At 42.2% G+C, this 25,071-nt stretch overlaps 1 protein-coding gene across 1 annotated transcript in view; it reads right to left on the reverse strand.

Annotated features, from left to right (window-relative positions):
* SMPD3 (sphingomyelin phosphodiesterase 3) overlaps positions 1-25,071 on the reverse strand; it is a 158,588-nt gene that overhangs the window by 80,900 nt on the left and 52,617 nt on the right. The gene's annotated exons all lie outside the window — the stretch shown is intronic.

The following is a 25,071-nucleotide window of genomic DNA, read 5'->3' on the forward strand; positions in this document are numbered from 1 at the left end:
ATGTTTTGTTTGCAGACTGTCAAAATGACACATTTTGATTTTTTTGACTGAAACAATTCAGCGGATTCAACACAAATTCACAAAATGTTTTGATCAATCCAAATCTGCATTTTTCAGGGGAAAAAAGTTTTGGATGAAAAATTTTGTCCAGCTGTACCTCTAAGCACAAGTAATTAGAGGTTGATGTATGCCCTGAAGTATGAGGATTTATCTTTAACTTCCAGAATTCATCTTTATCAGGCAGGGAGAATAGAAGTTCCCCATCTACCTTCTGTATATATTACTTTTATCACAGAATCATAGGACTCAAGAGGTCATCTAGTCCAGTCCCCTGGACTTATGGCATGACAATATTATCTACACCATCCCTGACAGGTGTTTGTCTACATCAGTGGTGGGCAACCTGCGGCCCATCAGGGTAATCCGCGGGTGGGCCACGAGACAGTTTGTTTACACTGACCGTCCGCAGACACAGCCGCCTGCAGCTCCCAGTTCCAAAGCACTTGCAACCCCTCCCAGCTTAGTATCATCTGCAAACTTTATAAGTGTACTCTCTTTGCCATTATCTAAATCAGTGGTTCCCAAACTTGTTCCACCGCTTGTGCAGGGAAAGCCCCTGGCGGGCCGGACCGGTTTGTTTACCTGCCGCGTCCGCAGGTTCGGCCGATCGCGGCTCCCAGTGGCCGCGGTTCGCTGCTCCAGGCCAATGGGAGCTGCTGGAAGTGGCGGCCAGTACGTCCGTCGGCCCTTGCCGCTTCCAGCAGCTCCCATTGGCCTGGAGCAGCGAACCACAGCCGCTGGGAGCCGCAATCGGCCGAACCTGCGGACACGGCAGGTAAACAAACCGGCCCGGCCCGCCAGGGGCTTTCCCTGAACAAGTGGCGGAACAAGTTTGGGAATCACTGATCTAAATCATTGATGAAGATATTGAACAGAGCTGGACCCAGAACTGATCCCTGTAGGACTCCACTCAATATGCCCTGTCAGCTTGACTGAACCACTGATAACTACTCTCTGGGAATGGTTTTCCAACCAGTTATGCACCCACCTTACAGTAGTTCCATCTAGGTTGTATTTCCCTAGTTTGTTTATGAGAAGGTCATGCAAAACAGTATCAAAAGCCTTACTAAAGTCAAGATATACCACATATACCGCTTCTCCTCTATCCACAAAGCTTGTTACTTTGTCAAAGAAAGCTATCAGGTTGGTTAGTCAGCATGGATTTGTCAAGAACAAATCATGTCCGTTATTCTTATCATGTCTCCTCTTATTCGTCTCCTCTCTAAACAGTCCCAATCTTTTCAATCTGTCTTCACATGAGAGTTTTTCATACCTCCAGTCATTTGCCACCTATCTCAGAACCCCCTGTATTTCTGCTATATCCTTTGTGAGACAGAGCGACTGGAACTGAACACAGTATTCCAGGCGAGGGTGTATTATTAATTTGCATAATGACATCATATTTTTTATATTATTGTCCATGACACTCCTCATGCACCCTAACAGTTTGTTTGCTTTTTTGATTGCTGCTGCACATTGAGCAGATGTCTTCATTGAACTGTCCACAGTGAAGGGATACAGTGATCAGATAAATGCATTGGTAAAGGATTTGAAGAAGGTATTTGTTAAAGGAGTGGAAATGGGGGGTGGGAGATCTGGGCTCCTGTGACTGGCATGGCAGGGAGTCAATCCCTCTCCTTTATAGCTCACTTTAACCCTCATTCGAGGGGGGGATAGTAAGGTCCAAGTAGTGGGTAGGCTGGGGACCAGGATGGCAAAGGGGGAAGGCTGACAGAAGTCCCCCAGGTATATACTGAAATGATCATGCACTGTACACTTTTACCTGCACAGTTCACTCCCAGACAGTTGTTAATAAAGTTGCGACCTAATTAAACCACATCCAGGGTCTCCTGTCCTTCTGGCATAGACAGTTAATGATGCTCAGATCTTTTTCCTGAGTTGTTACTGTTAATTGAATTATCTGACAAAATTACATAATATATATTTTTATTTTTCCTTAGTATAATACTTGGATTTTGCTAATGATTCATTAGTGATGAGAGTTTCTAAAATGTAAATAAAGAGAAAATGTTAACTGAATCAATTAGTCTTAATTATTTGCTCAGCTGTATTGTGTATGCCATATTATACCTCAGTTGTATTGTACTGTTTCATTGTTCACTGATTTAAAACGGGTGAGGGGAAAAAAGCACATCTCTGGAATATTTCAGTAAATACTACCTGGATTTTTTAGAGAATGTGTGTTAATTCTAGACAAAGAGTTTCTTCTTATTAACCCCAATGGGGGGCCAGCCAAGCAAATTTAAGTGAGTTGCATGACATTGTGACATGGCGCAGGAGGTCACAATGTCACTCGCTCAAATTTGGCTCCCTCCCCAGATCCAAGCAGCACTATAACCCCATCGCTGGAGCGGGGTTGCAATGCCTGGAATGGGGAGCTAAACCCAGCCAGCCCCATAGGACAGGAGCCACGTCAATCAGCACAGGGCAAGGGGGTTTGTGGGTCAAAGCAGGACAGTCCTGCGAAAACTGGGACTGCTGGAAGTTTTGCATATGCATCACACTGGTAGAAGTCTCCAAACAATAGGCTGTGACACTTTCTCAAAGACAAGGTCACAAGTATCTTTTATAATGGAAAGTGTTGAGCACCCTAAAGATAGGGGTTGCTATCTTAAATCATTACAGATCCAAAATTTTTACTGAAATCCTGTTGTCCTATTTGAGAACATGACATGGTGATGCAGCTCTGGGCAGTCGTTGTAGATATACGGTGAGAGAATTTCAAAAGCACTCTCAGTCTGCTCCCACTGAAGTCAATGAGAGTTTTACAGCTTTTGCAAGTTCTACCCACCAACAACTCCCGGATGTGAATCCCCACAGGGTCTATGGCACATGGTATTGAAATAAGAGCATTACTTACGCAGATGAATAAAGCTGCATACAGTCTAACTAAGGATTTGTTATGCAGGGAGGAAAGCGTGTTGTTACAGACTTGAGTTTTCATGTGAATTTGGCACATTTTTCATGATCTTTTAAAATGAACTAATCAAACAATCTCCAAATGCCCTGTAACTTGAATCTATACGCTATCATCAGGTGTAACCCATTGTAAACATGCTGTCAAGTTTAATTGAGCTATCCTGTAAAAATGTATTTAAATGTGTATTCATAAGTCTTGTAGGATGCCTATCCAGGGCTGTCAGCCAGCAAATGAAGCAAAAATCCACAAATGCTCAGATTAACTTTTTGTTTAAATGAATGGACCCAGCACTGCGTTTGGCATGCTTATTGAGGAGTTCAGTGCTATACACTCTGCAACCTTTTATAAGAACAAAAAGGTATTGAGGACTTGGGCTAGAATTTTCAAAGGAGCCTAAAGGAGTCAGGCACATCACTACTATTGAATTTGTATAAGAGCTGGGCACCTAACTCCCTTTGGCACAGCCTTGGTAGTTCAGGGTATTTGGAATGGGATACGAAGCATATCAACTTTATAGATCTAATTCAGTCCTGGGGTAACTGTCCAACTCTATTACAGTCAGATCAGTAGGAAGAGAAAGTTACCTTCTGTTGGCTACTTAACAGCTTATATAACATGAGTTGGCGGTTGCAGTTGTGTTCACTCAACACAGCATTTGGTTTTAATTGACATCCTTCCTGTCTCCCTCAGCAGAGAAACTAAGCACTGAACTGGCATGGAACCTAAGCTACTCTCTCACACCTAGAGGTGGGTTTCTCTATTTCAGGGTTGAGACCTACTGGTGGTCAAAATGGTGATGCTTGCACTGTGCTTTGCCTCTTGTGTGGATAGACAGGAAACTACTACCATCTCCAGAGCTCTGAATCAAGGAATTTTTACCAGTGCAAATTCTCTACAAATTCTCAGACCAAAAAAACCTCAAACCCTATATCAAACTGGAGTTAAGGTTAAAAGTACATATCACTAACTTTAAATGATAGTAATTAACCAGAATACAAGTATTGTATATCCAGGAAATTCAGAGTTAAGTTTAGATTTAAAATCCAAACATGTTAATATATGAAAATACATGTTTATAAGACAAATAATGGGAGCTTGCTGAAAAATGGGATACATTTTTAATTAAAATTGTCACTCTTTTTTCAATCAAAATTGCTAAAAATGTTTGACCAGCCCTGCAAGTAGCCTTAATTCTGCCCCGTTGCAACAGATTTGTTTTAAAATTTCTGGGAATTTATTTCTGTACTGAAAGTGCTGTAAATTTGGAGATGACACACTATATCATTCAGTCATAAGAGATTTAACCATTGCTTTAAATGTAAAGCTCAGCTCTAACAATGGAATCACAACCAGTGCCCCCATAATCTGGGCATTAATCCTACAATTGTATCTTGTGCCCAAATGGAGCCCTATTGATTTAATTGGGGTCTGTCCATGCAAATTAGGTTGCAGATTTAGGATCATAACAAAAAAGATGGAAGCATGTTTCCAGGTAAAAGAACTGTGCGATGTCATTTTTTATTCTTTTGCAAACTGTCTCATGAAACCTGAATAAATGTCACAAGTGAGCTACATGCATTGCTTTAGAAAACTACTAATTCTCATTTGGCTGGGGACACGACCTTGAACACAGGTGCATTTGGACAATGCATGAGAACAAACATATCACTTGTTTGGGTTGTGGTATTGCTTGAAGAGCTCTGCATGACTGCCATACAAGAAAGAGAAAGGATAGAAGCATTTTCTCAGACACTAGAATGAGTAGCTGATAAGGTGTCAAAAATAACTTTAATTTAGCATTATCGGTAGAACTTCACAGAGTTTAGTATGGCAGAGAATGGAGGCTCTCAGTTATCCTCATTGCTGAAAGAAGAATTTTGGCCATTAATTTTATTAAAGTCCTCTGCCCTATCAATGGAACCTCCAAATGGAAGTGCCTCAAAAATGCAAGCCCCAAGTTATGTGGACATGAAAACAAACATGAACACTCAATTCTTTTAGTGATGTATAAAGACCAGGGATACATACTTCATTATTAAAACCCTTATTCTGTGGGTGATGTCATTACACTTTTTCTTCCACGTGAAGTCTTTATGGGATTTCACCCAGGCTGTTCTTTAATCAGTTGAAGCATTATGATTGAGTGATGTAGGATACTCCTCTCTCAGCCCCAAGAGATGGATATGCTTCTACCACAGTACTCCCAAACCCTTCCACCCTGAAGAGCAAGAGATTGGGACTGTGATGCAAACTTCTGACTCCTGCATAGCAGTGTAGAGCATATACTCTTAGGCCAGAGGGCTCAGTAAATGGCTTTTGTTAATGCGTGTTTTATTAATGATTAGGGCAGTTTTGTTAGGCATTTTGAAAAGATATTGTCAAATTTGCAAAAATGGCCTATAATTTTGCATTATCCAAGTTTGTGTGCGCCCCAGGAATTTGTACAAACAACCTGAGCTGTTAGACATCTGCCATGTGGAAACCTGCATTTTAGGGTGTGCAGTTCTATACAAACTGAGGAGGGGATAGGCAAAAAATAAAACAAACAAAAAATAAAAAATCCAAAGCTACCTCTGCTCATATATTATGCTGTTGCACATAACGTGCCTCTCAGATTCTCTATAATAGCGCATTGCAATAAATCTTAAGAAGGTTCTCGCAGTCTCCTGGACTGGCAAGTGATGGAAGTAAGACTCCATAACATATTTTTGCCAAGTGTGGAAAAACAGCAGGCATACAACTAGGGGTTTCAAGGGAGACTTGCTATTGGGCAGGACTTGGAAAAATCTCATCCACCCACTTGCTGATCTCATTGAATACCTGAAAAGCAGAACAATCTTTATTTTGAGTCCTTATTTGGTGCAGAGTTGTAGTAGGTCAACCACAGCATGCAAGCGTGTGAATCTGTGCTACTAAGCTCTGTTTATACAATAGAACTGGAATGGGCTCTATTTACAAAATCATTTTTGGTCTGGTTTAGCCTCCTATTTCGTAGGAACTGGTGTAACTCAATAATGGCCAAATAAATCTGATCTTTGTGGACAGGTTGTTTAATTAATCTTAGTGAGGGAAAACAATATTAACTTTGGCTGCCAGAGCCAGAATTTGAGAGAAAACTTTTCCTATTCATATGTCACCATCGCTGCTAAAACTGACAAAGAGGCCAGAATACAACATCTGCTACATACATTGTGTGGGGGTTTCCCATTAAGCGGCGAGGCTATTCATTCTCATGTGACACCCAAGACCTTCAAGCTTCTCATTAGCCAACTATGGGTCAATTAGTGATCATTCTCCATAGCACTGGTCTCTTTATACTGCTGAACTGGTTCTTACCACCTGGTAACAAGTTACTGTAAGCTACAGTAAACACATGAGTCCTTGCTAATAAATAATAGTACTTCTATAGAGGTTCTCATCTACTGCTCTCAAAGTACATAGGAGAAATTAATTACAATTATTCACATATGGAAAAGTTGAAAGGCCGACAGGTTGTGACTTGGTCAACATGTCACAGAGTCTGAGACAGAGCTGGTAATGGAAATCAGGTTTCCTGACTCCCACTCCCATATCCTATCCTGATCATGTTGCCTCTGAGCAGAAAGAATTAATATTGTACTGTGGTGATCATAAAAGAGTCAGCACTTGCCAAAATGCACCAAGTAGTGGTCAGGCTCAGAAACAGGATGTATTGAGAATCTTTCGAGATACCGTTTTCATACGAGATGCAGTCCTCATGACAGATTTCCAAAGAAATATCCAATCACTGAAATTCTCATCGAAACCCAAATTTTTGAGATTCACCAAACACAGCTCACTGCATCCTCAACCAGTTTAATCTGACCTTCCGTAAATCAGGAATTTAAGCAAGATTAGGGCACTACTTCTTGCATCATGGTGTTTCAAATCTGTTCCAGTTTCTATCAGAAATGTTTTTTGTTTTGTTTTTAAACCCACTCCATCACTATAACATTGTTAGACTAGACTGTTTTAATTCTTTCATATCCATATATACATATATGCAACAGAGAAGATATATAGAATAATAGGATTTTTATATTCAGTCTAGTTAATCTGTACTTTGGCTGGGGGAACAGAGGGATTTCTTGACATTTTTAAACAAGCTATGGCTGAATTTTGCTCAGATTTTCAAAATATTTTCCTCTTAAGCGCTGGTGCCTACAATATTTGATAGATAATCCCATCTGATTTTGATCAAGGGAGACTGGAATCAAAGTTTGGATCAGAATACAGGTCAGAACTTTCCCAAAGTTAGCAGGATTCTAGAGCCACGGTTAAGAGGCTGGGGTTTAGTGTAGTGATGAGGACCTGCTAGACAGTTTGGAACAGGACATTCACATGGGTTCAGATCCAAGGGTTTGATAAAGACCCATTTCTAGTCTTTCATACATACAAAGGGGGTAATTAGCATTTGCATATGCAGCTGTCCATTCAATTCCCCATCATAATGAAATTCTTTGACATGCTATCCGGCATCAGCTTTGCTCTCAATTATTTACTTTTTATTCATGCTCCCAAAAGAGCATCGTTGAACAGTCTTTCCAGACTCTCACATTACAAGAAAAAATGGCTGATCACAACACACTCCTACTTGCTCTTAAAGTTAAACTTCTTTTTCAGTTTTAAGCATAATAACTTTACAGTTTTTCAAAAGACAAAAATCAGTATCGATAAAATCTGTTCCTCTCCTTTAGGAATCCTGTTTAGAAATCCTGAAAAATTACAAAATATATGTTCCGTATGATCGGAAGGCTTTAGTGCTTTAGTATAGGAAGCACTGCTCAATAATAAAGCATCTTTGGAAATGTATTAACACTGATTGACAAGAACCAGGTTTCTTGTCTATAGCCTATAACTCTTCTCTTCTTATTGTTTGCTAACAGATACTCGCTCATGTCAGAATGTCTCTAATTGCATTACAGTGCTGCCTTTCAGTCTCAAATTTCCAGAGGTTCCTAGTCCATGTGCCCCATTGTGTTTATATATATGAATGGGTGGGCACATTTAGCACAACCAAATAGTGTGAAACCGCAGAAGTATTTTTCTCATTTATAGCTGCTGGTGCCAGACAGTCAAAATATTTTAAATCTTTGTATAAGAAGAGAAAGAATAAGAGCAATCTTGCTACTGCTCATGTCTGTTGTTTAAACAGTGATCCTTGTTTAAAAGAAAACAGGCAAGCAAAACTGTGTCAGAGACAGCTGTGTCATTATACCTCACTATATAATACAAAATAATATATCAGTAAGAGACTTTTACTGGCATCTTAAATATAATAAAAAGATTAATCAACAAGCAAACAAGCAACTATTCAGATAATTTGGTGTTGCATGTTAGAGCACAGGAAATGCATCTCAGTATTGTTATCAGCTGGAAATTAGATGTCTCAAAAGTTTCTGGAGGTTAAATTCTATATTTTTCTTAAATTTTGTCATTTTAATTGTCCTTCAGTTACGTGTAGTTATAGCCATGAGTTAACCAATAGTTAAATTGACCAAAGTTCTATTTTTTCTTAATTCATGTTGCAACAGCTTTGAAAGTGTCAAATCTTCCATTTGTTCCAATGGTGAGGTGCATTTTCTGTCTCACTTTTTTTCGGAAGAGGTGACCCCATCTAATGAAGTATTGGCAAAATATCAGACTCAGAGACAGCTGCAGAATAGATTTAGTGAAAAGTGATAGGATTTTTAAAAACTGTTTTAAAATATCATTTCTATAGGTCTATAAATCTTTGTGTGTATGTATATTTATATACAAACACTCTTTCTAGAGAATATTTAGCAATTTAAAATTAATAACTACAGTTTTCTTTTAGCATCATCATATGAAGATATAGTAGCACTGAACTGAAGGTAAATATGGTTAATATTTAATACACTGGGTTTTTAAAATTTTACTGAGCCAACACTGTCATAAATTCTTTTACTTGCAATTGAAAGTAAAATGTTTAACTAAAACAGCAGTTGTTACATAATCAATCAGCAGAGGCTATGTGCCTAACTAGAGTAGGAGATGAGACAACAAATCAATCAAACTCAACAAATCAAAACAACACTGATTTTTAAGGTGTTGGAAATCTGCGTCTTCATTTAGACTTGGGCTTATCTCCAATATGAACAGTATGGTCCTCAGAACTTTTAGCATACAAACATCTCCCAGATCCCTATTTTCTCAATTGCGGTTCTACTGCTATAATGGTATTGAAGAGGAGCCATTAGGAAAACAATATCTGGGCAAGACAGTATCTTGGTAGTATAATTATTTAATTGAAAAAGTGATCATGGTGGATTAAAGTTTGATGATGATCAAAAGAGTGACCATGTAAAAATGGCACCTTTTTATTCAACAGGACTGCTTTGTGTGTGTATATTCAGAGCCAGAGCAACTAAGTTTAATGTGAAAAATTTTGTTTTTACTAATCAGCCCCTGCAGAGTCAGCACAACTCTGGGAACTGAACTTGATTTTTGGGGGGGGGGGCATGTGGATCATCAGTATATTCATTAACTAAATAAAATTTACAGGGCCATTTGTGCGGCCCATTATCTTCAAATGGTACCCTCAGTAACATCTGCAAATCACCACTGAAGTTAATGGGGTTGCGCGGGTACAAATGAGGGCAGCATTTGCCTGTAGAATCTTTATTATTGGAGATGCATGAGCCATAAAGATAGCAGATTTTCAAATCCAATGATGAGCTTGCAGTGTTGAAAGTTTTTACTCATAATTAAACAAATGATTTGGAAATCACCAGGCTGTGGTAAATGTGGGACCCCATATAATTTTTAAAGAGTCAATTTATGTAGCAGAAATGCATCTCTAAAAGCATTAAGGAATCCTTGCAGATTCTTTATTAGGATAGTATCAGAGGGGTAGCCGTGTTAGTCTGGATCCGTAAAAAGCAACGGAGAGTCCTGTGACACACCTGTTAGTCTTAAAGGTGCCACAGGACTCTCTCTTGCTTTTTATTAGGATAAATAGCTGTGCATGTCACATGCTCAACTCTGCCAAAAGATATCTTGGTCATGAAACCCAGTGGAAATGGAACTCCCATTCCATTATGAGTAGGCTTGAGAGGATTATATTTGTATTGGTAAATGCCAATAAACAATGATTTCACTGTACAAACAAACTGAAGACAAAATATTTCCATAGATGATAATCTGAATGTACAGATAGGCAAAGTAAGAAAAATAATGCTTGAGAACTTATTAGAGTTTGAATTAAGGAAATTTACTTTGTATATTTTAACATGTTTTTTTTGGCTTCCCCCCCCCCCCCCCCACAATTTCATGCAACTGTGCAAGTTTTCATCAATTTAAATCTAAAAAATGCTTAAAAATAAAAATTGCTATTTGCTGGTGAAGTTATATTAAAAAAAAAATCAGATTCTGCCAAGCCTAATTTTGAGCATGTGCTTCCATTTAGCATCAAAGTGGTTGCCACTAAAAAAGTCCATCCTTATCACCTACTGGTGGTCTGATTGTCTCACTGTACTTTGAATAGGTTAAAATGATAGTGACCAAGTGGCATCTGTTGGCTTTTTAATGGCAACCACAGTTCTCTTCATTAGTTGTTACTGGTTGTGTGCAGTGCCATTGCTGGGAACTCCCTGTGCCTGTGCTATATTTTGCCGGTCCTATCAGGTACACTCATATAAATGCTGCAGGTAAAGCAGCCCTTAGTTGGTCATGCCTAGATCTCCCACCCAGCCTTTACAGGGATTATTTCCAGAGACAAATTTGCATTAATGAAGCAAATGCATACTGAGCATCAGAGCACTGGTAAGCAGAATAACTGATTATTATGCATCCTGAGTTCTGTAAAATTGTAAGTGAAGTGGAGGGAACATACTGTTAAGCACTTTACATAATTCATCCTGATAATTTAAATACATTCTTAAAACAGCATCCCCTGGATTTCTAGCTTTTTAAGTGTTTAACAAGGTGTACATAAAGAGGGTAATAATTATAATAGGGGTCTAATGAGCTTCACTATCAATGGGAGTCAAACAGTAGATTTCTGAGATAATTATTGCAGGGTTCACAAGTGTACCAGTAAGACTGAAAAAACAACAACAAAAACTGGAACAAACACAAGAGCAAACCTGCTAAAAGAAGAATCCTTATTTAATTCTACTCCTAATACACCCCTACCTCAATATAACATGAATTCGGATATAACACGGTAAAGCAGCGCTCCGGGGGGCGGGGCTGCGCACTCCAGTGGATCAAAGCAAGTTCAATATAACGTGGTTTCACCTATAATGCGGTAAGATTTTTTGGCTCCTGAGGACAGCGTTATATCGAGGTAGAGGTGTATATCATGTGAATTTAGCTTCAGACAAGTGATAGATTTTCAGCACTAGGAACTGAAGGGTATCCACAGAGAACAGTACAGTACATAAAGTACCTGAAAGTCCAGTGTGCCATGGCCACATACATACAGAAACCATTTTCATGAACAGGACAAACTTGGACGCTCAGAACCAAAAGTACAAGCTACTACAACATGACCTAAAGGAGTAACTCCCTTGACTGTATGTAGCACGCTGTTAAAATCTTTGGGTCCAGCCACTGAAAGACATGCCCCAAATCTGTATATTATACAAGTACCTCTATATCATAATCTGTGGAGAAGGTAGTTATCTCCACGGTCCTTCACTGTTAGCAGGCAATGCTAAATAGTTTTGTGAGAGACATCTATCTATCTATTGGGGATGGGAGACTATAAACTCACATGGGGCAATAAACAGCCTTCAGCTGGTTCAACTTTTGGCTATAACTTCCTGTGCTGGACTGAACAGATGAAATAGAGATAAAAGGCTGGATAGCCCATTAGCAATTTCCTAAGCATCCAGTCTCCCTAAGCTATGAACTATCGTACCAAAGGACATTTTTTGCTTGTCCAGCATTTTTAATTGTTCCCTTTGGTATTACCATTGAAGATATGTTCTAATGAGAATTCTCTTCCTTATAGCACATCTTGTCTTGAGCATGCAATGAATTCATCACCCTGTGATTAAGATCACAGCCAATCACTTTGTAAGTGACTGTTCTATCACCAGCTGAGCCCAGCGTATGTCTACACTACCCGCCGGATCGGCGGGTAGCGATCGATCTATCGGGGATCGATATATCCCGTGTAGTGTAAAAACAATAAATTGATCCCCGATCGCTCTCCTGTTGACTGCTGAACTCCAGCAGTGCGAGAGGCGGAAGCAAAGTCGATGGGGGGAGCTGCAGCCGTCAATCCCGCGCCGCGAGGACGCGAAGTAAGTAATTTTAATTCGATCTAAGATATGTTGACTTCAGCTACGCTATTCTCGTAGCTGAAGCTGCATATCTTAGATCAATCCCCCCCCCCCCCCCAGTGTAGCCCAGTGTGACTTCACTGAAGCAAAGAGGCACAGATAGTGAGCAGTAAAGGCAGTAAGATCTTGCTGTTGCTCATGCCCTTAGGGCTGGAATTTTCAGAGTGTAAAGGATTTAGGCACCCAAGTCTCTCAGGCCTCTTTGACAACTCCAATCTAGATAAACAGCAGTCTAGAAACATTTATGTTTAAGCATGGTTACTTCTAGAAGGGCTCTTGAACATGATTCCTTGTATATAATTATCTGTAGCCTTTCCATGACTTTTATGTACATGTACAATTATAAATATATATTATATACACATATGAATATACATGTATACATACACCACTAAAATTACAAGAGAAAGAAAAACAAAGAGCAGGAATATGCAATGCTATGGATTAGTATTTAAATTTGGTATGTTCTGAAAACTTTGTCCAAGAATGAAATCCTCTCTTTAAAATCAGACATTAATTATTAGGTTAAATACTGTCACACTGAATATTCTCTACAGCACTCAGAACTTTCTTTACTGTGACATTATCTCTAGACACACCTGAAAACAGATACTTCCTAGTTTTGTCTTTGTGATAGGACATACAAAATAAAGCTGATTAAATATTTTTTTTAAACGTTGTGTTTGCGAACCTTTGTTTGGATTCCAAATAGCTATTCTGTTTGACTCTGTATCTCTTATTTCCCATTTGCAAACAAACATTCTCACATGCAGGTTTTGTTTGCTCAAATGTTTGGGGAATGGCCATTTTTAATACCAACCCTTGTTTCCTCAGGCAAAAAAGAATGTTGGCTGTTCACCATTTGTTATCCTTCTATTCAGCCAGTTTCAGTCACTCAGTCAGGCAGGAAAAATGACATTACATGATATGGGTAACCAACCACACACCAGAAATTGTGAAATGTTCACTTTGACTACTTGCTTAGGACCCACTGTCCACACACACACACACGATCAATCAGCAAACAAGTCTCCAACAGAAAGAAGTGTGAAGTTCCCTGGGTAATTGATTGCAACAAATTGAGTCAACCAATTCTAAGCAGTCTCTCGATAGCTGGGTCTCTTCAAGAATGCTATTCAGCCCACTCAGTTTTGCAGTCACTAATGCTCAATGCTAGTCTACATATTATCTTTTACCAAGTATAGGAATCTATCCGGAATCTACTGTGAGATGAAGTGCTGTGAAACAAAAGTTGATTGGTACTGAAGAGGGCCAGGAACCTCATGCTTAGCATTCCTTTTCCAGTACTTTAGTCACTGATTATCTAATAGGGTACAGTTCAGTTCAAATGTTCCTCCATTGTGTTGCTCTCAATAGTATATTTGGAAGGCTAAAACAACAAAGAGGTTTATGGGCTTTCCAGGGGAAAAAAATAACTTTAATAATGATCAATTTTGTATTGTCCTCCTACCCACACATGTACTTAAGCTGCATCCCCTCAGGGCTCCTAACATGGCCTACTTTCATAATCAAGGGGTAGATTATGTTATAAAAGCAATATGCTTAAAAACACAGGTTAATACTCTTTATTGCCAGTGCTATATTTTTAAATAAATGTCACAAGCTTCAAGACTTTAGTAACACTGGATGCACAACACTCATTTGTCCATCTATTACTGAACAGACACTGTGATGTTTCCTGTAAATTCTTGAAACATCAAAGCAGCTGAGTACCAGCTTCTGCTATAGAGATACAAGGGGCTTTCACGCAGCATTGATGTTGGGAAGATGCTGCAACCCATCCAGAAGGACATAGGCCTGGTCTACACTATGAGTTTAATTCGAATTTAGCAGCGTTAAATCTAATTAACCCTGCACCCGTCCACACAACAAAGCCATTTATTTTGAAATAAAGGGCTCTTAAAAATCGATTTCTGTACTCCTCCCCGACGAGCGGAGTAGCGCCAAAATCGATATTGTCATTTCGAATTAGGGTTAGTGTGGCCGCAATTCGATGGTATTGGCCTCCGGGAGCTATCCCACAGTGCACCATCGTGACCACTCTGGACAGCAATCTGAACTCGGATGCACTGGCCAGGTAGACAGGAAAAGCCCCGCAAACATTTGAATTTCATTTCCTGTTTGCCCAGCACAGGAGAGCATAGTGACCACAGAGAGCTCATCAGCACAGATAACCATGCAGGCCGATAATCGAAAAAGAGCACCAGCATGGACCGTACGGGAGATACTGGATCTGATCGCTATATGGGGAGAGGATTCAGTGCTAGCAGAACTTCGTTCGAAAAAAGTCAATCAAGGGGGCGGATTTTCAACAAACAGAACTTTCACACCGTAGCCTGGCCAGTCATGAAACTGGTTTTCAAAGCTTCTCTGATGCGCAGCGCTTCCTGGTGTGATCTTCTAATCGCCCTGGTGTCTGGCTGCGCATAATCAGCAGCCAGGCGATTTGCCTCAGCCTCCCACCCCGCCATAAAGGTCTCCCCCTTACTCTCACAGAGATTGCAGAGCACACAGCAAGCAGCAATAACAATGGGGATATTGGTTTGGCTGAGGTCTGCCTGAGTCAGTAACGAGCGCCAGCGACCTTTTAAATGGCCAAATGCACATTCTACCACCATTCTGTACTTGCTCAGCCTGTAGTTGAACAGCTCCTGACTCCTGTCCAGGCTGCCTGTGTATGGCTTCATGAGCCATGGCATTAAGGGGTAGGCTGGGTCCCCAAGGATAACTATAGGCATTTCAACATCCCCAATGGTTATTTTCTGGTCCGGGAAGTAAGTCCCTTGCTGCAGCCATTTAAACAGAGTAGTGTTCCTGAAGACGTGAGCGTCATGAATCCTTCCCGGCCAGCCCACGTTGATGTTGGTGAAATGTCCCTTGTGATCCACAAGTGCTTGCAGCACCATTGAAAAGTACCCCTTGCAGTTTATGTACTGGGTACCCTGGTGCTCCGGTGCCAAGATAGTGATATGGGTTCCATCTATCGCCCGACCCAGTTAGGGAATCCCATTGCAGCAAAGCCATCCACTATGACCTGCACATTTCCCAGAGTCACTATCTTTCGTAGCAGCAGCTCAGTGATTGCTTTGGCTACTTGCATGACAGCAGCCCCCACAGTAGATTTGCCCACTCCAAATTCATTCCCGACTGACCGGTAGCTGTCTGGCGTTGCAAGCTTCCACAGGGCTATCGCCACTCGCTTCTCAACTGTGAGGGCTGCTCTCATCTTGGTATTCTGGCGCTTCAGGGCAGGGGAAAGCAAGTCACAAAGTTCCATGAAAGTGCCCTTACGCATGCGAAAGTTTCGCAGCCACTGGGAATCGTCCCACACCTGCAACACTATGCGGTCTCACCAGTCTGTGCTTGTTTCCCGGGCCTAGAATCGGCGTTCCACGGCTATAACCTGCCCCATTAACAGCATGATCTCCAAAGCACCGGGGCCCGCGGTTTGATAGGATTCCATGTCCATGTCCTCATCACTCTCGCTGCCGCGCTGCCGTAGCCTACTCCTCGCCGCCTGGTTTTGCAGGTTCTGGTTCAGCATAAACTGCACGATAACATGCGAGGTGTTTACAATGTTCATGACTGCTGTCTTGAGCTGAGCGGGCTCCATGCTTGCCGTGGTATAGCGTCTGCACTGTTCACCCAGGAAAAAGGCGCGAAACGGTTGTCTGCCGTTGCTTCCCTGGAGAGGGGGCAGGATGTACCCAGAACCACCCGCGACAATGTTTTTGGCCCCATCAGGCATTGGGATCTCAACCCAGAATTCCAATGGGCGGAGGAGACTGCGGGAACTATGGGATAGCTATGGGATAGCTACCCACAGTGCAACACTCCGGAAATCGACGCTAGCCCCGGTACATGGACGCACACCGCCGAATTAATGTGCTTAGTGTGGCCGCATACATTCGACTGTATACAATCTGTTTCCAAAATTCGAATTATATAAAGTCGGATTAATCCCGTAGTGTAGACATACCCATAGTGTCTCTAGCCTTCTATGAAATGCAATTGTTTCCTATCTGTATTACAAATTAGGCACTCTAGTTAAATATACATTTATTTGTTTTAAGGTTTTAGTAAGTAAGAGACAGGAATCATCAACGCGCATCCATAATGAAGGGCAGATTGACGACCCTGAGGTGAAGGCTGGCACCCCTAAGGACAACTGATTAAATCGGAACAAAGAACAGGATGACCCTCTCGAGGTGAATTGGAATGTTTACACCAATTAAGAAGTAACTGGTCACAAACTGACACAGCAAAATCCATAGGCTTCAACAGAGAAAAAACCCCTGTAAGAACAGGGAGCTTGGCCATGGGACTTTGGGTTCATCTTGCCACACTCCAGGAGCATCGGATCACGACTGATAGAGCCCCGCTCCCCTCTGCGACCAATCTGGCTGGCCACTAGATTGATCCAGACTCTGGACTGGAAAATATAAACATCACTGCAGGACTATGTGTGTAGGTGTGTGTGTTTAAAAAGCATATTCTAACTGTGGTATTCTCAATAAATACTGTATATTTACCTTCCTCTATAAAGATCCCGTGTGCTTTGTATGAGCATAACAATGGTGACTGGCAATGTAAACTTGTTGCAGAATAATTTTTTCTACCAAACAGGTTGAGCTTTTTGGCGTCTTTGTCTTCAGGAGTAGCCTTAGCCCATCTCTGCCAGCTCTTCTCCTTCAATGTGAGCCAGGTATGGGATGTATATAGAACTGCTCAGACCCATTGGACAGAACCTGGTACTTATGTTTCATTTGTCTGTCCACAGGGGGACTGGAAGAAGAGGGTTGCCAGAGTGTTTTGACTGGCTGCATAATGGCCTTGCTGATAGGCAGGGCTTTTCCTTCCACAGTGGAATGGAGAATGTCAATTTGTAGGTTTTTTCCTCCACATGAATCCCAGAGAAGCTACCATTTCCTGAAGAAGAGCTCCTGATATGTATTGAAGTAATCAGGAACTGAGGATGATGCCTCCAGTATCAGAGCCTCATCAGTTGATGAGGATGCCTGAAGGAAAGGAAAAGATTTCTCCTGAGGCTGTTCCTGTGGTACCAGGGCAGGCTGCAGTAAGTCCTGAGCTTGGGAATCCGAAGGCTGATTGGTACCAATCATCACTGCTCTCTTGATACTGGCAAGAGAAGGCTCTCCCTTGGGAAAGCTCCATATGAGGAATGGGTGATCTAGATCTGGATGCTGGAGGCATCCCCCAAGGCATGGCTGGCCAAGTGTCCCAATCCCTGACTGAAGTCTTCTCCAACCCAGGCCAATATGTGCAGGAATGGGATTGGCAGAAAGTGCTGGACTCTCAGCACTGAGACACCTAAGAGGCTACCTCACAGTCTGATGAAGAATCAGAGTATCCTGAGCCAAAGTGGCACAGTACTTGGAGGTGTCCTTGGTGACCAAGATCTAAATCTGCATTGGGGATGCAGTACCAGGGAAAGCATGGACTGCCTCCTGGCTGCCAAGAATGTGCAGTGTGGGGGATCCAGTACTGTGCCAGAAGAGGTGGAAGGAGGCAGTATAGAGCTCAAAGCTGATGCCCCCAAAATGGAGCGTACTGGTGCCAACAGTCTCAGCAGTTGCACTGATGCCAGATAAGGGACTTTGACCTGAAGCAATGGTGATGACGATACCAACAGGCTTAACAAGTCCCTGGCTGTGGCATAAGCCTCTGGCATAGTTGGTACAGACATGAGCTTCTCTCCCGCCATGAGCACGGATGACTGCTCCATTGCCACCAGAGAGGTAACCAGTCTTGATGGTCCCTGGGAGGGCACTGGAGTCGACACTCAGATCTCTCCATGTGAGCTGGTACCAGGGAACTGTTGTACCAGAATAATCTTCTATAGAGGAATCCTGGGTTCTGGACTTTGAAGAAAGCAATGCTGAATTCTTCGTATGTTTCTGTGACCGGTCCTGATCTGAAGTCTTGGGCCTCGAAGAAGACTGTTCCGAAGACTCAGATCTCCTATGGGTCTTGTATGCAGGCAAAGCTGGGGGATGGAGTCAAAGAACTACCCTTGGACCACTACAGGGGTTCCAATGCCAGTCTAAGGGTAGCCTCCATGAGGACATAATGGAGACTTTCCTCCCTCAGCTCCTTTGTCCTGGTCTTAAAACCAGGACAAATACAGCACCCATCTCTAATGTGACCCTTACCTAAGCACTTGAGACAGCATGAATGTGGGTCACTGACAAGCATAGGCTTTCTGCAGCCTGAGCATGGTTTTAAACCTGGGACCTTGGCATAGGCTCTTCCAGTACCGGGCAGGACCCAGAGGCCCAGCTGACTGGGGAAAACAAAACAAAACAGAACAAAAAGTTCTTGAAATAAAATAAAATAAAGATTTTTAGAGTATGTGAAAAGTTTGTGTTCTCAGGGAACATAAAAGTTCCAACCACAGATGATAGCATACAGTTTGCAAGTCGGGAAGAAACTGAAAGAGGACTGGCACAGCTCTCCCCTTAATACTCTTACTTTGTAGTTCAAGGACCTCTGCTGTGGGCAGGACGACTGCTAGGAAACCTCTCTGTGACCTGTGCATGGGATGCGCACACACCTACAGTACAATGGGTATATGCAAGCACCCTGCCCTTCAAAAAGTGGGTGCTCAGCGCTTTTTGAAGATCAGGCCACTTAAGGCATCTTAAGTTGAGCATCCAAAAACTGAAGTCCCTTCCCCTCCCCCCAGCCAAAGATATGCTCTAGCGTCTAGGAATTATTTTGGGGAAGTTCGATAGCCTGTGTTATCTAGGAGGTCAGACTTGTTGATTGCAATGGTCCCTTCTGTCCTTGCAATCTATGAAAATCAGTAGACACCTTGAAATATTTAGGCCTCAACAGGCAATATTGTGAGTAAAAAATGATAAAAATAGTCACCCTCAAAAGAGTATTCAGAAGTCCACGTGAACTAAGTTGGTGATCTCAGCCCATTTCCCAGTACACGAGTACCCACATCACAGAAACTAGGGTTACCATATTTAAGGTTTTAAAAAAGAGGACACTCCACGGGGCCCTGGCCCCAGCCCCGCCCCTTCCCCGCCCCGGTCCCAACTCCGCCCCTTCCCCCAAGTCCCCGCCCCAACTCCGCCCCTTCCCGCCCCAACTCCGCCCCTTCCCCAAAGTCCCCGCCCCAACTCCGCCCCCTCCCGAGCGTCCCGCATTCCCCCTCCTCCCTCCCAGCCACGCGAAACAGCTGCCCGAGCGCTACCGGCTTCATGGTTTGCCGGGCAGCCCCCAGACCTCCAGACCCGCTGCGCCCCCGGCCGGGCGCTTCCCCTCCCGGGCTCCGGCTGCGCTGGGGAAGCACCCGGCCGGGGGCGCAGCAGGTCTGGAGGCTGCCCGGCAAACCGTGAAGCCGGTAGTGCTCGGGCAGCTCGGCTCTTCAGCTACACAGAGCTGAGGTGTCTGGGGGGAGCAGCAGCAGCCGCCGCCGCAGCGGGGAATCCACCTGCAGCTCGCAGCCTGCCAGAGACGCTCAGGTAAGCAGGGGACTGGGGCAGGGATGCCGGCATTTTCCCGGACATGTTCGGCTTTTTGGCAATTGCCCCCGGATGGGGATTTGAGGACCAAAAATCCAGACATGTCCGGGAAAATCCGGACGTATGGTAACCCTACAGAAACCAAAATACATTACAGCTTATTGGCATAAATCTACAGGCCCAATGACCGCACATTTTTTGCATATTTTCCATGCACATTTATCCCCCTATCTTTGAATGGAAATAAGGCATTTGGACACAAAAATAGTTAAGGCATGCTAATATCCAGCATACTGACTGCAACAGTAGTAGCTGCATATGCCAGAGTAGATTCACAAATTCATGTGAACTTTTGACTTCATCCTAAAGACACACTGATGGGAGTGATGGAGCAAGCTGAGAAGGCTTAAAAAGCTGCAGAACATGCTGTATCTGGTTAAGCAGAGAATTTCAGTTCCCTATCCTTTAAATAATTGCTGGGGGCGGGAGGGAATGTTTAAAAAGAGGAGAATAATCTTGTGGATAAATCAGAATATACATAAAGGCTCCTCAGCTACATATTTCAGTAGAAACTTCCTTGTCAGTTCTTCAGTAAGCTGCACAACATATTGGTTGTCTCTCCCAATTTCACAGAAAAGATTTAAAAGAGGGCTCTATTGAGATCTATTACTAAATCTTTCTTACTTCTACAAAATCAGTAACAATTAATTTACTAATACATCATAAGTAAAACTAAATAGCAATTTGCCAATATTGAAGTACTTTTTGTAATGCATTCTTGGGGGTTTTTTTTAATTATATTCCCTTACTTGCTATCGTGTAAGTTTTAGAAATTCATAATGAGCTTCCCAGTCATCTAATTAAACAGGTATTTAATATTAATAAGATCTTTTATCGTGGTGCATGCATTATCCGCCAAGTATAAACTGTCAGTGTCTCTAGGTGAATCTGCGTTTTGGTACAACTGCTGATATTTTAAAACATGCATTTGTTTTTCAGTCACCCTTAGGTTGAACTCTCTAGTTGTTTATGAAAGAACTGCTCTCTGTCTGAGGCAAAACACTTGAGCTTTCCCAGGAATCACAACATACCAGACAGATCATCCATTGTTACTGTGACAACTTCAGGGAACATTTTTAGTTTTGAAGGCTGGGTCTGAAATGAAGAAGCTGAGAGATGCTGAGAGTTTAACTGGTTTCTTGATTTCAAACAGTGATGTTGGAATCCAAATTGATGCTTTAATATGAAAATCTCAGCCAGGGATTTTATGTCTGGACTGGAGAAGTTTTTCCTGAGTTAAAAAAGTAATGCAAGATGAGTATCTTCCATGCTGCTATGAAAATCCCAGCCTCTATGATGTGAGATAAGTCAGTTTTGTAACTGTTGAGTGACTACTTTACTGATCAACCAGTTATTGTGTATTATCCCCAGAAATCCTGAATCTCTTCTATTCCCTTCTTTGACTCCTGTCTCTTGTCTAGAAGTGTCTGTTGTATACATCAAAGATATTGCATTCCCATCCTGTTAAGGTTGAAAATGATCATTAACCTGTGTCAGTTATATAAATATTTGGTCTTTCAGCTCTTGTGAGCAGGTCACTGACATGATCTGAATAATAACATCTCAACTGAGGAGCAGCACTTAGACACATTCCTATAATGGTCAGGTGAAAAAGTTCAATATGCACTTGAGCAATGATTATTTCCAAGAAATTAGTTAACGGTGGTTGGGCTTCACTTGAATTTTAATTTAAATATCTGAATGTTTAGTACACAGGTTTGCTGGTTATGATGAATAAATGCTTATTCCTGTCATAATTATTTGCTATATGTTGATCAGATTGTTTTATAGGGGTTATTCCTCGATTGTGTTGTTACTGAGGAAATTCACTGGGGAAATGCATATACTAGTTAGATGTCGTGACAAATTTACAACTATAAGTTATTTATCTATTTATTTACTACAAGTGCAGAATCATTATGCGTGAGCACAGATACAGAGCTCATGAGCTATATAGTGTCCTCAGTCTGCATGTGCAGCTGCCACCAACGTCAGTGGAAGTTCAGTAGCAGATTAGTGCATGGTCTTAAGCATGCAGTTTTCAAGTCATCCAAAGAGCTCTCTCTCCTTCTTAGCTACTGGGCAACAGAGGAGTTTCAGTCACTCTCTTTCCACCTATCCAAACATTAGTGGGGAACTGCAAAGGCTGGAGGAAAAGCAGCATCCTCTCTTTCTTTAAACTCCACCCACACGCACAATTTTTGTCCAGTTTACTTAACAAAAACATTTGAAATAAAAAACCCTAGCTTTGTCAGACCCTCACAAAAAAACCCCAAAAGCCTGTTCCCCTGCCCTCCAGGCTGGAGATACAGCCTACATTTAAACATTTTAAATATACTGTCAAATTTCACAGACAGAAAATGGATTGCTCTCACCCTCTACCCCTAACTCCAGATAATTATATTAGAAAAAAATTCCGTCTGATACCACAGTGCTATCACCCCACCAAAATGAAAACAATCCCTGATTCTGGGTGGGCAAAAACACCAACGTCAGGGAGTTAGGCCTCATGCGTTTTTTGGGCATACATTTTACAGCGTGCATGGATGCTGTATGGTATTCCTGCTTTAACTGCTATTCTCACTTGATTTGAGCTGGTAGAATACTGAAATTTATGGGAATCCTGGGCTTCGGCACTAGATTATTGTATGTGTCAATACCCCGTGGGCTTCCCATTGAAATCTATGAGGATCCTGTGTTTATGGGCAGGATTGTTGTCCATTTCAATACTCTGCAGGCTCACAATAACAGAGCCAGCAGGCAGAACAAAGCAGACAGAACATGCCCTCATGAATCGCATGCATGCTCATGCCTGGAAACTTGAAACAGGGCTGAAAGGCCTACTCTTATGCCTCCCAGACTTCGAAATGTCTGGGAAAATCCATCCTCTCTTGGAGATTCTTTCAAACTGAATGCTGCTCTACCCCATCTGCTTCAACGAGTGTCTCAGCATGGGGACCAAAGCACTCACTGAAGGTCAGCAGATGCATTTTCTCTGTGGTTTCCTAGCCTACTGAATTACCAGCAATGAATACAGCAGCTAAAGAACATGAGCATGGAGGGGCTCAAAGATCATGGTATCTCTAGCCATCATACATTATTGTTATGTGGTGTCAGATCAGCAACCATGATGCGACTGTCAGTTATGCAATTGACTGGTGCTCCCATAACCCAACAGTGCGCATGCTCTCTTTTTTTGGATTGAAACTCTTTATTACTAACTGACTGTGATAATCTGCAGCAGCACCAATCCTAATGCAGCAAAGAAAAAGAGGGACAGGGGAATAAGGAGCTTGTTTCATGCCACAGTTTAAGACTGCGCTCTGGAGCACAACTTCAGAGGGGGTTCAGGTGCCACATTGGAGCCCCAAACCCTGACGTCCTTACGAAACCCCTCTTTGCCAATACAAGGACTTCAGAACTAGGCCCAATGTGAACAGGTCCAAGTGGATTTCCAATGATTCATTGTTTCTTTCTGCTTTTCTTTTCTTTGCATTTCTTCTTCCTGTTTCAAGTCAGATTTAATGGCAGCTATTCCTGACTTGAAACAGGAGAGTAGAGGCTGTAGGTTTATTCCTTGTTCTTTTCAAAACGTGCCTTGTGACCTTTAGCTTTCCTGGAGAGTGTCTTCTGGAGCTCTCCTATGGAGGGGCTCAGATTCTATGCTGATGGGAAAAGAAAAATTTCCCTGGAACCTAACCCCCTCATTTACATTAAATCTTATGGGGAAATTGGATTCGCTTAGCATCATTTCGCTTAAAGTCGCATTTTTTAGGAACATAACTACAACGTTAAGTGAGGAGTTACTGTACATATGCCTGACTTCCCAGCAGGGGGACTGGTTACATCAGTGTTTCTCAAACTGTGGTCGCCGCTTGTGTAGGAAAAGCCCCTGGCGGGCCGGGCCGGTTTGTTTACCTGCCCCATCCGCAGGTCCGGCCGATCGCGGCTCCCGCTGGCCGCAGTTCGCCGTCCCAGGCCAATGGGGGCCGCTGGAAGCAGCGTGGGCTGAGGGACTTACTGGCTGCCAGGTAAACAAACCGGCCCGGCCTGCCAGGAGCTTTCCCTAAACAAGTGGTGACCCCAGTTTGAGAAACACTGGGTTATATATATATATATATATATATATATACACACACACACACACACACATACACACACACACACACACACACACACACACGCAGTATAAGTTTTAAACAAACAATTTAATACTGGTACACAGTGATGATGATTGTGAAGCTTGCTTGAGGTGGAGGAGTCAGAGGGTGGGATATTTTCCAGGGAATGCCTTACTGCTAAATGATGAACTAGCATTTGGTTGAGCACTCAAGGGTTAACTCATTCCTTGTAAAGGGACTTGTCTTACCTTTATTGTGAATACTATGCAAACAAAACTGGATTTGATTCTATTGTATTTTAACTTGTTCAGCCAAAACAGGAACAAAACAAAAAACAACACAGGACACTATACTTGCCCATTAGGAACAAGCATTTGCCCAACACAGTGGCTTTCTTACTGGAAACAGTGTAATAGACAGTCATAATATCTTTAATTTATTTTCTCAATGGTGGACAGAGAGTATTATTGGGAGGGTTACTGTCAGGTATCTCTACTACAGTCACACTGAGAATGAGATGTTGGTTTCAGGAAGTTTGTTTTTGTTTTAGGCTCATCTCATTTCATCAACTGAATCAAGATGGTTACAAAATCCCCTGCAATTAACATACAATTTTCAAATGAGAGACAAACCAATCATTGCACCATAGTTTAATGCCCACCCATAAAAATTCTTACTTGTGCTACAATCCATTCAGCTGCATTGCTGGTTGCCCTAATGCAGGGCAAGGCTCCTCAGCAGCTTAATGACCTAATGGGAAAAGCTCTGGATCAATTCAACTGACTCTTGACTGGGTTTCATTACCAGGTAGTTAAGATGCAGGAAGGTGCTACAGTTTTGTTAATACTTGGGCTCCCACCAGTACTATTCCAGTGTAGTTGGACCAGTGATAGCAGCCAGGAGAATTTTGCTTAGATTTCCTAGTGAAGGGCACAGCCTTTCAGGTACCTCAGACAGAAGATTCCCGTTGTCAGAAACTGTGATGGGGATGATCAGGCCTAGAGGTCGAAGTCATGGCTGTCAGGCCCAGTGGTCAGAGC

Source organism: Terrapene carolina, unplaced genomic scaffold (assembly GCF_002925995.2).
Source record: "Terrapene carolina triunguis isolate 2854851 unplaced genomic scaffold, T_m_triunguis-2.0 Scaffold130, whole genome shotgun sequence".
Lineage (NCBI taxonomy): Eukaryota > Metazoa > Chordata > Testudines > Emydidae > Terrapene > Terrapene triunguis.